Source organism: Somniosus microcephalus, unplaced genomic scaffold, assembly GCF_052327205.1.
Source record: "Somniosus microcephalus isolate GS21.2 unplaced genomic scaffold, FLI_Smic_1.0 unresolved_chr5, whole genome shotgun sequence".
In the NCBI taxonomy this organism is placed as follows: Eukaryota; Metazoa; Chordata; class Chondrichthyes; order Squaliformes; family Somniosidae; genus Somniosus; species Somniosus microcephalus.
The window spans coordinates 11,564,479-11,578,510 of NW_028225183.1; the positions used below are offsets into that span (position 1 = coordinate 11,564,479).

General features: G+C 43.7%; 1 pseudogene; it reads right to left on the reverse strand.

Annotated features, from left to right (window-relative positions):
* Positions 1-3,454: 3,454 nt before the first annotated feature.
* The window catches only part of LOC147087517 (Fc receptor-like protein 5), a 35,346-nt pseudogene continuing 24,768 nt past the window's right edge, over positions 3,455-14,032 (reverse strand).

The window sequence follows — 14,032 nt, forward strand, 5'->3', positions numbered from 1 at the left end:
GAAACTTATGAAATAGTATTTGTAGGAAAATGTTGTAGGGAAACTGACGGGACTGAAGGCCGATAAATCCCCAGGGCCTGATAATCTACATCCTAGAGTACTTACAAAATTGGCCCTAGAGATAGTAAATGCATTGCTGGTCATCTTACAAAATTCTATAGACTCTGGAACAGCTCCCATGGATTGGAGGGTAGCTAATGTCACTTCCCTATTCATAAAAGGTGGTAGAGAGAAAACGTGGAATTATAGTCCGGTAAGCCTGACATCGGTAATGAGGAAAATGCTACAGTCCATTATAAAGGATGTAATCAAAGAGCACTTGGGAAACAGTGACAGGATCGGACAAAGTCAACATGGATTTACAAAAGGTAAATCGTGCTTGAATAGTCTACTGAAATTTATGGAGGATGTAACTGGTGGAATAGATAAGGGAGAACCAGTGGATGTGGTGTATTTGGACTTTCAGAAGGATATCGATAAGGTCCCGCCTAAGAGATTAGCATGTAAGTTAAAGAACATGGGATTGGGGGTAAGGTACTGACTTGGATAGAGAACTGGTTGGCAGACAGGAAGCAAAGAGTTGGAATAAATGGGTCTTTTTCCAAGTGGCAGCAAGTGACTAGTGGGGTACCGCAGGGATCGGTGCTAGGACCCCAGCTATTCACGATATATATTAATGATCTAGACGAGGGAACTTGATGTAATATGTACACGTGTGCAGACGACACAAAGCAGGGCGGGCGCGTGTGCTGTTAGGTGGATGCAGATAAACTCCAGTATGATTTGGACAGGTTGGGTGATTGGCAGATGCATGGCAGATGCAGATTAATGTTAATAAATGCGAGGTTATCCAATTTCGTGGCAAAAACAGGAAGGCAGTTTATTATCTGAACGGCAATAGATTGGTAGAAGGGGAAGTGCAACGAGACATGGGTGTCCTTGTGCACCAGTCGCTGAAGGTATGCATGCAGGTGCAGCATTCGTTTGAGAAGGCAAATGGTTTGTTGGCCTTCGTAGCGACAGAGTTTGAGTACAGGAGCAACGATGTCTTGCTGCAGTTCTACAGGGCCTTGGTGAGAGCACACCTTTAGTATTGTGTGCAGTTTTGGTCGCCTTATCTGAGGAAGGATGTTCTTGCCATGGAGGGAGTGCAGCGAAGATTCACCAGACTGATACCTGGGATGGCAGTAATGACGTATGAAGAGAGATTGGGTCGATTAGGCATATATTCGCTGGAGTTTAGAAGAATGAGAGGGGATCTCATTGAAACTTCTAAAATTCTAACATGATCATACAGAATAGATACAGGAAGGATGGTCCCGATGGCGGGGGAGTCCAGAAACAGGGCTCAGAGTCTAAAGATAAGGGGTAAGCCATTTTGGACAGAGATGAGGAGGAATTTCTTCACCCAGATAGTGGTGAACCTGTGGAATTCTCTACCACAGAAGGCAGTTGAGGCCAATTCATTAAACATATTCAAGAAGGAGTTAAATATATTTCTTAAGCCTAAAGGGACCAAGGGAGATGAGGAGAATGCAGGGACAGGCGACTGAATTTTCATGATTCGCCATGATCTCATTAAATGGTGGAGCAGGCTCGAGGGGCCGAATGGCCTACTCCTGCTCCTATCTTCTATGTTTCTATGTTTCTTCCCCCACCCCAAGTATTGTACCACCCGTCCCCCCCTCCCACCTCAGCGACCCAGCCAACATTGGAGCACCAGTTGCGGTGGGATAGTGTCGTGGTTGTGTTGGGGGTGGTGTGCTGGTGGGTGGAGGTGAAAGAGTTTACCGGAGCCTCCAGCACGAGTTTGACGATCCGGCTCAGACCCATAATAACACAAGAAATAGGAGCAGGAGTAGACAATTTATCCCTTTGTACCTGCTCCGCCATTCAATATGTTCATGGCTAAATTCTACCTCATCTCCACTTTAATCCATTGTCCCCATATCCCTTGATTCCCTTAATATTCAAAAATCTATCGATTTCTGTCTTGAATAACTTCAACGACTGAGCCTCCACAGCCTTCTGGGGTAGAGAATTTCAATGATTCCCCTCCCTCCGAGTGAAGAGTTTTCTCCTCATCTCAGTCCTAAATTGTCAACCCCGTATTCTATGAATGTGAACCCTGGTTCTAGCCTTACCAGTCAGGGAAACAGCCTTCCTTATTCTACCCTGTCAAGCCCTATAAGAATTTGGCATGATTCAATGAGATCACCTCTCATTCTTCTGAACTCTTGATAATGTAAGCCTAGTCTGCTCAATCCCTCCTCATAGGGCAATCCCCTAATCAAAGGAACCAGTCTGGTGAACCTTCGTTGCACTATCCCTATGGCAAGTATATCCTTCCTTAGGTAAGCCGACCAAAACTGTACCCAAATACTCCAGGTGTGGGCTCAACAGAGTCCTATATAATTGCAGAAAGACGTCTTTACAGTTGCACTCAAATTCCCTTGTAATAAAGGCCAACATACCATTTGCTCTCCTAATTCCTTGCTCTACCTGCATGATAACTTTCAGTGATTCGCGTACAAGGACACCAAGGCTCCTCGGAACACCAACATTTTCCAATCTCTCACAATTTAAAAAATACTCTGCTTTTCTATTTTTTCTACCAATGTTGATAACTTCACATTTCTCCACGTTATATTCCACATGCCATGTTGATTCTCACTCACATAGCCTGTCTATATGCCCTGAAGCCTCCTTACATCCTCTTCACACCTTACATTGCCACCCAGCTTTGTGTCCTCAGTAATCTTACATATATTACATTTGTTCTCCGTCTCCAAATCATTGATATAGATTGTGAATAGCTGAGGCCCAAGCACTGATTCTTGTGGTACCCCACCATTTATAACCTGCCAACGCAAACATGACCCGTTTATTCCTACTTTCTGTTTTCTCCCCATTATCCAATCCTCAATCCACAATCCATGCTCGTATATTATCCCCAATCCAATAAGCCCTAATTTTGTTCCATAACCTCTCGTGTGGCACCTTATCAAATGCCTTCTGAAAATCCAAATATCACATCCACTGGTAGTTACAACCTGAAAAATCTGTAACAGATTGATAAAACGCGATTTCCCTTTCATAAACCACTGTTGACTCTTCCCAATCCTATCATTATTTTGTAAGTGATATTTTACCACGTCCTTAATAATAGATTCTCGTATTTTCCCTACTAGTGATGTCAATCTAACTGTTCTTTAATTTCCCGTTTTCTCTCTCCCTCCTTTCTTAAATAGTGGGGTCATATTTATTAACTTCCAACCTGAAGGAACCCTTCCAAAATCTATGGAATTCTTGACAAAGGCAACCACTGCATCCAGCCTCTCTATCATCACCTTTTTCACAACCCTAGGATGTAGGCCATCAGGTGCAGGTAATTTAGCGGTATTCAGTCCCATTAATTTCTCCAGTACTATTTTTTTTTAAATACGACTTTCTTTTAGTTTCTCATCTCGCCAGAGCCTTGGTTCTCCACTATTTCCGGGAAGTTCTTTGCGTCTTCTTCCTTCAATACAAAGCATTTCTTTAATTTCTCTGCCATTTCCTTGTTCCTCATGATCATTTCTCCTATTTCAGCCTGTACGGGACCCACGTTTTCTTTCACCAATCTGTTCCTTTTTACATACCAATATAAGCATTTAGAGCCGTTTTTTATGTATCTTGCTAATTTACACTCATACTCTGTTTTCCCTTTTTTTAACAATGTCTTGGTCATCCTTTGCTGATTTCTAAAATCCACCCAATCCGTAGGTATACTACTCTTCTTGCTAACATTATAAGCCTCTTCCTTTGATCTAATACTATCTTTATCTTCTCTTGTTAGCCACGGTGGGACCACATTTCCTGCGTGGTTTTTGTGCCGTAATAGAATGCATATTTGCTGTAAACTGGTATTAAGTCTTTAAATGCGAGCCATTGCTTATCTGCCTTCACACCTTTTAATGTAGTTTCCCAAACTACCGTAGCCAACTAGCCTCTCATATATATATAGTTGGCGGTGTTTAGATATAAGAACCTAGTTTCGGATTTAGCAAAATCACATTAAATCTCAATATAAAATTTTATCATGTTATGGTCATTCTTCCCTAAAAATGACCATAACATGATAAAGGCCCCTTTACAACAAAGTTATTAATTAACCCTTTCTCAATGAACAATACTAGAAGTAAAATATCCTGTTTCCTAGTTGGTTTCTCAACATCGTGATCTAGAATACCATAGAGTCATAACGGCGCATAAGAAGGCCATTTGGCTCATCGAATCCGTGCCGGATAACTGCAGAGCAATCCAGTCAGCTCCACTCCTCTGCTCTATCCCCGTAGCGCTGCAAGTTTATTTCCCTCAAGTGCCTATCCAGTCCCCCCTTGAAAACATTAAGTGTCATCTCTTCCACCACTTCCGCTCGCAGCCAGTTCCAGGTTCTCACCACTCGCTGCTTAAAATTTTTTCCTCACATCCCCCCTATAACTCTTGCCCAAAACATTAAATCTGTGGCCCCTTTTCCTCGTACCATCAACTAGTGGGGACAGCCTTTTTCTTTCTAGCCTATCCAACCCCGTTATTATGTTTTACACCTTTATCAAATCACCCCTCAAGCTCCTTTGCTCTAATGAAAACAAATCCTGAATATGAATAACATTTAATAAATGGAGCTTCTCCAACCGGTCCTTGCAGATACGATGCCCCGAACCCCAGAAACATCTTGGTGAATCTCCTCTGCAACATCTCAAGCACCTTCACATCCTTCCAAACATTTGTTGACTAGAACTGGCGCAATACTCCAGTTGTGCCCTAACCAGCGCTATATAAATGTTTAGCATAATTTCTCTAATGTTGTACTCAATAGCTCTATTTAGGACGACCAAGATACCATATGCTTTGCTAACCACTCTCTCAATATGGCCTGCCACCTTCAGGAACCTATCCACATTGACTCCCGGGCCTCTCTGTCCCTGCACACTCTTTAAAACTGTTCCATTAAGTGTATATTGCCACTACACTGTTCCTACTGGCAAAAGGCAACACCTCACACTTTTCCATATTAAATTCCATCTGTCACTTTTCTGTCCAGTCTGCTAGCCTATCTATGTCCTGTTGCAGTCGATCGGTATCATCTTCACTGTTTGCCACGCCCACAACTTTTGGAGTCATCGGCAAATTTCGAAATTCTACTCTGAACTCCAATATCTAGGACTTTTATATATATATGACAGAAGCAGTGGCCCCAACACATACCCTTGGGGAGCAGCACTGTCTACCATCCTCTCGTCTGAATACCAGCCATTTTCTACAACTCGCTGTTTTCTGTTCTGAAGCCAATTCATTATCCAAGCTGTCACTGACCCACCTATTCCGCGAGCCTCAATTTTGTTAAGCAGCCTTCTATGTGGCACATTGTCAATCGCCTTCCGAAAATCCATGTACACAACGTCCATTGCAATCCCTTCATCAATCATCCTTGTTCATTCATCAAAACGTCCAAGTAGATGAGTCAAACAGTATCGTGTATACAATCCACGAATTCGCCCTCCACACTATTGCAGCATATTTGGTTTGTACAGTCTCTACATAAAATAAATTCCCTCATGATTACTCTATTACCCTTGTTACATGCGGCTCTAATTTCCTGATTTATACTCTGCCCTACATTACAACTAATGTTTGGAGGCCGATAAACAATTCCCAAAAATATTTTCTGCCCTTGCTCTTTCTTAGCTCCACCCAAACTGAAGCAACTTCTTGATTTTCTGAGATAAGATCCTTTCTCTCTACTGTCTTTATCACATCCTTTATTATTAGGTCTACCACTCCTCCTTTGCCATTTTGCCCATCTCTTCTAACTTTAAGTGTCCTGGAATATTTATTTCACAACCGCGGCCACATTGCAACCATGTCTCCCTAATGGCTATTAAATCACACCTCTTACGTTCTATCTGCGCTCTTAGTTCATCTATTTTAGTGCAGATGAGATTTACCAGAATGGTCCCAGGGATGAGGGATTGGATATAGGTGGACGTATGGAGAAACTGGGGCTACTCTTCTGACAGCAGAGAAGGCTAAGTGCAGATATGGTAGAGGTGTTTTAAATCGTGAAGGCTTTAAGATATATTAAATAAAGCTGAACAGTTTCCAATGGCTGACGTGCCTATAACGAGAAAGAACAGATTTAATTTGTTTGGCAAAAGAAACAGATGCGAGTTGAGGAAAAATGGAACGAGTGTCTAATTTGAAATTCACTGCCTGATAGGGTGTTGGTTAGAGATTCAATACTAGCCTTTGAATCGTCATTGGACAATAGTTGAAGTGGATAAAATGATTTGCTATGGGGAAAGAGTGGGAGTGTGGGACTAAGTGGATTGCTCTTCAAAAGAGCGGGCACAGATTCATTTGGGTGAATGGCCTCCATCTGCAATGTACTATTCTATAATTCCATGATTGATGGAGATGGCGAGTTAAAACTGGTGTCATCAGCGTACGTGTAAAAGCTGCTCACATATCTGATTTAGACACCAATGGGAAGCATGTTAATGAGGAAGTGGAGAGAGCCTGGATAGATCCTTGGGAGGCATCAAAGGTAATGGGGCGGCGGGGAGGGCGAGAAGCAATTGCTGGAGATCCTCCTGCTCCAATCAAATAGTTAAACGTTAAAACAAGCAAGGGAAGTCCCACCAAAAGAGAGGCCAGTGACAGAGGATTGAAGAGGAGACGGAGTGGAGGAGAGAACTGAGAGACTGGAGCTGATCAATGCATGATTGAGGTGTTCAGTGCCAGATCAGGGACAAGTAGTCGTCAGAGGTTACAAAGGAGCTTACTGAGCCTGTGACAACAGCCAGCGAGGGGGATGGAATCGGCGACATGGGCTTGGAGGTTGTGGTGGGGCAGATATGATGGCTTCCGTCTTCCTCATGTTTAATTGGGGCAAATCGCAGCTCATGCAGAACTGTGGCAGTCTGATAACACAGAGATAGTGGAGGGTGGGGAGATGGTGGAGAGCTGGTGCTGGGTGTTGTCAGCAGATATGTGGAAGCTGGCCCCATGTGTATATATGATTTCATGAAGGGCAGTACGTAAATGAGGGCGAGGAAAGGGGCAAGATTGGAAAGTTCAGAGACTCGAGAGTGAACGGTGCTGGTATGGGAAGAGAAGCCATTGCTGGAGATGATCTGGTTACCTACAGATCGGTAACATTGCGGCCAAGAGAGGACAGTCCCAACGAAAGAAGCTAGTGTCAGATGTGCGGGGATATCACGGGTAGATTTGCTGCGGGTTTGGAGGAGAGAGTGGAGATGGCAAGAAGATGATGCCATGGATGGAATTATACCCAAGAATCAGTATATTAAATTTAATGCTTTGGGCGTATTGAGAGCAAATTCGGGCCATTGAGGGCGAGAGTGGTTGGCGAGTGGGACTTTGGTAGGCGGAAATGGAGAGCATACATTTGTAGCGGTTGACATTGATTGCAGGTGGAGGTTGGTGGACTGGCCAGGAAAGAACAGGAGGAAAAGGGTCAGCAGGAGGAACAGTCCTAATTTTGCTGTACTTTATAAACTATGTAGAATAAACAGGTAAATATCTGCAGTAGAATATTGGAGAGAAGACTGTCAATGGGGCACGTTCAGTGTCCGTCCCCTAAAATCACCCACAGTAATTTCCAGGCTCCAATCTTGAACATGGCCTTTAACTTTCCCTGTGTCAGGAACTGAAACATCATAATTGCATTGGGAAACTGCAGAGACAAAGTGAAACGTGTCTGCTTTAGTCCCTGGATTCAGCGAACACTGCGGAGATTTAGTTAAAATGTATTAATCATTTGATAGCAGGGAAGTTGTTCAATGTAATTACATGAAAGCTGTAAAGGAAGCCGATCATTATTATTGTGTCTGTCCTGTATGATGAGATCTTTCAGCCTTATTCCCGAGAGACGGCTGATTAAGATGCGGTCATTGAGATGTTAATATTTTATCCACCACATTATTCACTTCGGAATCAAAGGTCCTGATGTAATGTGTTTGTTCAAGTGACTGTAACTAATATCAATGATAATATCAAAGGCTCGAGGGGCTGACGGCCCACTCCTGCTCCTATTTCTTCTGTTCTCATTATTATTTCTGTCCCTTCTGCCTCTTTGTCCCTCTGTTCACAGGTCGATTCTTGCTCTGACAGGCGCGGCATAACTCAGTTCCTCGTTAGTACAGTGGTGAGTTTCCCCGCCTGTCACGTGGGAGACCGGGGTCCAATCCCCGATGGGAGGATTTTTAACATCCCCAGTTTTAAACCTATGGATAGCTCCTCGGACCACCCTGTAAGACGTGAAACTGAGGCTCGCTCTCTATGTCTATCTTTGTCTCTGTATATCTTTCTGAGGGGCCTTGACAGAGTAGATGCAGGTAGGATGTTTACCATCCTGGGGGAATCTAGAACTACTGCGTTTTGCGGCTGTTTTGAAATGCCACCAATCAAAACACCCGTGCGAAGCAATGCTTACTCCTGATCAACCTTTGAACTTTCCACACCGCTGCTGCTGCCGATGTACAAAATTAATTTCATTGCTTTCTGTAAAATGCCTGCTGTTTCAAAGTCAGCAGAAAATGCCATTTGGAACTAGATACTTTAAATGTTTACATGCCCACATTTAACTGTAGCTCACAGTGACAGAACAGTCATGGTTATTATCTGTTTCCATGTATTTTCCTGCCGACTGCATCTCCCTAACAAACTTAGCTTATCACAGCACGGCTATCCACCAACTCATTGCCAGTGTGAAAAATGCCACATTAGCAAAATGAGCAAGACTGGAATGAGAGAGCGCCTGGGCCGTGATAACTTATCCTGAGCAGTAAGATATTCATTAGGCCTGAGCCCTTGCTGCGTAAGACAACTCTCCCCATATTGGTTCTTTTGCCGGTTATCTTAAATCGTTGTCCTCTGGTAACTTTCCTTCCTGTCACTGGAAAACGTTTCTCCTTATTTCCTCTAACAAAACCCCTTTTAATTTTGAAAGGCTCTATTAAATTTCCTCTTAACCTTCTGAGGAAAACCATCCCAGGTTCTGCACACTCTCAACGTAACCGAAGTCCCTTATCCCTCGGACCACTCTGTAAGTCTTGATACTGAGGCTCGCTCTTTATGTCTATCTTTGTCCCTGCATATGATTCTGAGGGGGCTTGACAGGGTAGATGCAGGGAGGATGTTTCCCCTCCTGAGGGAATCTAGAATTACGGGGCAAAGATTCAGGAACACGGTCCGCCTATTTAAAATGGAGATGAGGATGTTTCTTCCCTCAGAGGATATTGAATCTTAGTAATCCTGTACCCCAGAGAGCTCTGGAGGCAGAGTCATTGAGTATATTCAAGGTGGAAGTTGTCATATATTTCAGCTGCAGGGGAGTCAAGGGGTATGGGGAGCGGGCGGGAAAGAGGCTTTGTGTCGAAGATCTGATCAGCCATGACCTTATTGAATGGCGGGGCAGGCTCGAGGGGCTGATGGCCTGCTCCTATTTCTTCTGTTCTTATTCATATTTCTGTCCCTTCTGCCTCTTTGTCCCTCTGATCACACGTCGATTCTTGCTCTCTGACAGGCACGGTATTATTCAGTTTCTCGTTAGTTTATTGCTGAGTATCCCCACCTGTCTCGTGGGAGACCAGTGTTCAAATCTCCGACGGGGAGCATTTTTAACATCCTCCTTTTTAAACCTATGGGTAGCTCCTTAAAATGCTCCTCAGAAAAGTTAAACAGAAAAAAATGAACTAACATAATTTTAATAGATGTACTGGCACATGAAGAACTCCATAACAACTTCATGCACCAATTCCTCGTTAATATAGTGTTCTCCGTCTGTTTGCCTTTGGTGTGGGGCACTGAATATGGTTGAGAGCACAGAGGAAATGAGATAACAGTGGGAGTAAGCACGACTGCTCTTTCAAAGAGACAGCACTGACACGATTGGCCGAATGGCCTCCCACTGTGCTGCAAGCCTCCATGAATCCATGACACTCAGATGGATATCTCGTACATATCCACATAAAGAGGGCACACACCTTTGTTTGTGTGTGTGTTTGAGTCTTTGTCTCAAGCACTGCATAACCACTTCCTCTACATTGTCCTTGATATTGTAGTGGTGAGTATTCAATACCCTGACGGCTTCTCTCTGACTGAGTGTCTCTGTCAATGAGAAAAGCACAGATGGAATTAGATTTCAAGTGGATGCCTACCTGCCCTTGGTGCTGTGCTTTCGCGAACATGTACTATGTGATCTCACCTAAAAAATGCCATCTTGTACGCAAAGTTTGCCTGGCGTGAAAGTGATCTGAATTTCAAAGCAGCAAGGAGGAAAGTCTGCATTGCTCTGTTTGCTGGCAGAATGCTTTTTGCAACTTCCCTGATGGTCTAGTGGTTAGGATTCGGCGTTTTCTACCATTGTGGTCTGGGTTCGATTCCCGGTCAGAAAATAGTGTGTTTTGGGGCTGTTTGAAATGCCACCAATCAAAGCACCCCCGTGAAGCAATGCTTGCTTCTGATTCAACCTTTAAACTTTCCACACCGCTGCTGATGCCTTGGCACAGTGGTATAAAATGTAATTCATTGCTTTCTGTAAAATGCCTGCTGTTTCAAACTCAGCAGAAAATGCCATTTGGAACTAGACACTTTAAATGCTTACATGCCCACAGTTAACTGTAGTTCACAGTGTCAGAACAGTCATGGTTATTATCCGTCTTCCATGTATTTTCTTGCCGACTGCATCTCCCTAACAAACTTACCTTATCACAGCATGGCTATCAATCAACTCATTGCCAGTGTGAAAAATGCCACATTAGCAACGTGTGGAAGACTGGAATGAGAGGGTGCCTGGACCTTGATAACTTATCCTGAGCAGTAAGATATTCATTAGGCCTGAGCCCTTGCTGCGTAATACAATTCTCCCCACATTGGTTCTTTAGCCGGTTATCTTAAATCGTTGTCCTCTGCTTACTTTCCCTCCTGCCACTGGAAAACTTTTCTCCTTATTTCCTCTAACAAAACCCCTTGTAATTTTGAAAGCCTCTATTAAATTTCCTCTTAACCTTCTGAGGAAAACAATCCCAGGTTCTGCACACTCTCAACATAACCGAAGTCCCTTATCCCTCGGACCACTCTGTAAGACGTGAAACTGAGGCACGCTCTCTATGTCTGTCTTTGTTTCTGTATATGATTCTGAGGGGCCTTGGCAGGGTAGATGCAGGGAGGATGTTTCCTCTCCTGGGGGAATCTAGAACAAGCGGGCAAAGTTTCAGGTACAGGGTTCGCTCATTTAAAACGGAGATCAGGAGGAATTTCTTCTCTCAGAGGGTCGTGAATCTTAGGAATCCTGTACCCCAGAGAGCTGTGGAGGCGGAGTCATTGAATATATTCAAGGCAGAGGGAGTCATATATTTGAGCTGCAGGGGAGTCAAGGTGTTTGGGAAGCAGGCAGGAAAGAGGTGGTGAGTCGAATATCTGATCAGCCATGACCTTATTGAATGGCGGGGCAGGCTCGAGGGGCTGATGGCAGAGTTTCAGGAACAGGTGTCGCCCATTTGAGATGAGGAGGCATTTCTTCAAAGTAGGGCTGTGAATCTTTGGAATTCTCTACCGCAGAGGGCTATGGGTGCTCAGCCTTCCTATCCGAGATGTATTTGGACATTACTGGAATCAAGTTATATGTGGCTAGATCGGTAAGTTTCAGTTGAGTTAAAGGATCAGCCATGATCTTATTGAAAGGCGGAGAAGGCTCGAGGGCCGTGTGGCCAGATCCTACTCCTATTTCTTTTGTTCTACTGTACGGATTTTTGCCAGTGGGGTTGAGAATTGTGGTTTGTATGGCTTGATTCATGAAATAAGCATCGCAGTACGAAGCAGCATCAACTGGAAAATGGCTGTGCGGACGACATGCACTCTCTTCAATGGGTTGCAAAATAAATATTTTCGACGGTTAAAATTGCTTTCACGGTTTGAAGAGCATTAAACAATGTAGTATTTCTCTTGTAGCCTAGGCCTCTCGTGATGCAGTGATATAATAACGGGGTGAAGTTCTTCTTTTACTTTCTGCTTGAATCGTTGCTTGATTGTAGTTTTGAGTGTGTCACGGCACAGGAACCGAAAGGCAGCAGTTAAAATTAAGTAAAAACGGGTCACTTGGGACGACGTTGTCATTTCTGGAATTAGCAAGATTCGAACTTCCGCGGGGCAAACACGCCAATGCATTTAACTTGTCTACAGCCTTAACCACTCGGCCACGACGACCGAAACAGTCAACTGGCCCCACGCAGCTTCTCATTTGCTGCAAAGTTGGTGCCTCCAGTCTGAACGCTCTGGTACATAATCACTTGGGTTCCTGTGGAATAATTCAGCTGGCAAGATATTTGCTCGACTATATATGTGGCACAATGGGCCAGCGCTTTTAACTGTCATTCGAAAGGTTGGTGTTTCAAGCTTGCCCAGAGATATGAGCGATTTTTATTTTTGCCAACTGATCTGTTGTATAAAAATTGATTCTATGATTCCGTGAAATGAACAGTGGTGAGCATCCACTGCTGCTGCCTTCCTGCTTCCAATCAGAACAATCGCTTCAGCGATCAGTCTCCTGCTAGGCAACCTAGATATACCATTTCCCATTTACCAATATTCCAAGTTCATCGTTCTTGCCATGAAAATCCACACGGAAAATCGCCCATAGTAGATAATCCATTCTGTAAACCATTTTCTAAGCATCCCTCAGTCTGAAATGAAGTGTAGTGTCTGAATCAAAGTGTTGCTTCATATGCCGTTTGTCCTAAAAAAGGTAGTGGAGTCAGGTTCGACTGCAACATCAAAAGGCAATGGGACATGTTTTAGAAGAGAACTAATTTGCAGTGTTTTGAAAAACGCTGGCGTGGGGGATGGAATTGGACAGCTCTTTCAAAGAGCCGGCATAGGCACGATAGGCCAAATGACCCATGTTGAGCTGCAATATTCTATGATTTTAACCGCTCCATTATGTTAAACGCCTTCCTGAGCTCTCCTCTCAGTTTACTTTTTCCTAGAGGGAAAATGCCAAATAGTTCTCCAAGTCTTCCTTCTCCATTCCCCATTTCTCTGTTCTCGGAGTGACGAGGCCAGAATTCTTCTCTTCACCCGCAGTTGCATCAGGTGCTCTAACTTCAGCAAAGACTTGGAACACAAAGGGTGATTAGAAGGATAAAGCTGGCAGTCCTTCTGTCCCACCCACCATCTCCCAGCCGCTTCCCCGGTAGCGCTCCCGAAATTCACAGTTGCAAAGTGCATCCCACCTGCACCTGTCCTCCAATCCGATCAATATAACGAGAATATATTCTCAAGCTAACCTATCCAGAGATTAAACGTTACATTAAGACAAGGTTAAGAGAAGATTCATTCTCTCTAAACAGGTGGTGAGCTGCTCTCTCTGTTCAGGATGAGGAACAGATGTTGTTTTAATTCCATTAATCTGAGGAAAGTGTTATGAGGAGGGCAATTATCCGCTATTATTCTCTCCTCTTATATTATGGTAAATTTCATGCTCAAAGCGGCTGGAATAATTCAGTTCAGTGAGAGCGTTTGATGGAAAATCAAATAATGAAGTCATTCGACAGAAGTTTATTACCACAATTGGCAAAATTCTCAAATATTTCCCTATGGAAATGATTATATTTTTTTCTTTCTACTGTTGTTTATTTCTTCCCTCAAGCTGGTTCGCTCCAATCTCACTGACTCTCTGCCACCGGTTCTCCTGCTTTTATTTGTTATCCGCTTGCAATGTTTCCCCTCATGCTCGCCTGCTCTGCTCAAACATGTATTTCCTGAGCGCCTTCGACGACCTGAACACGGCCCAAATGCTTTACAATGAAGTACGTTGAAATGTAGTTGTGGTTGTATTGTAGGAAACGCTGCAGCATTTTGCACACAGCAAGCTCCCTAAAGCAGCAAAGTGATAATGACCAGATAATCTGTTTTTTCTTGTACTTGCTTTAGGGATAAATATTGAATGAAATTTACAATTGGTGTG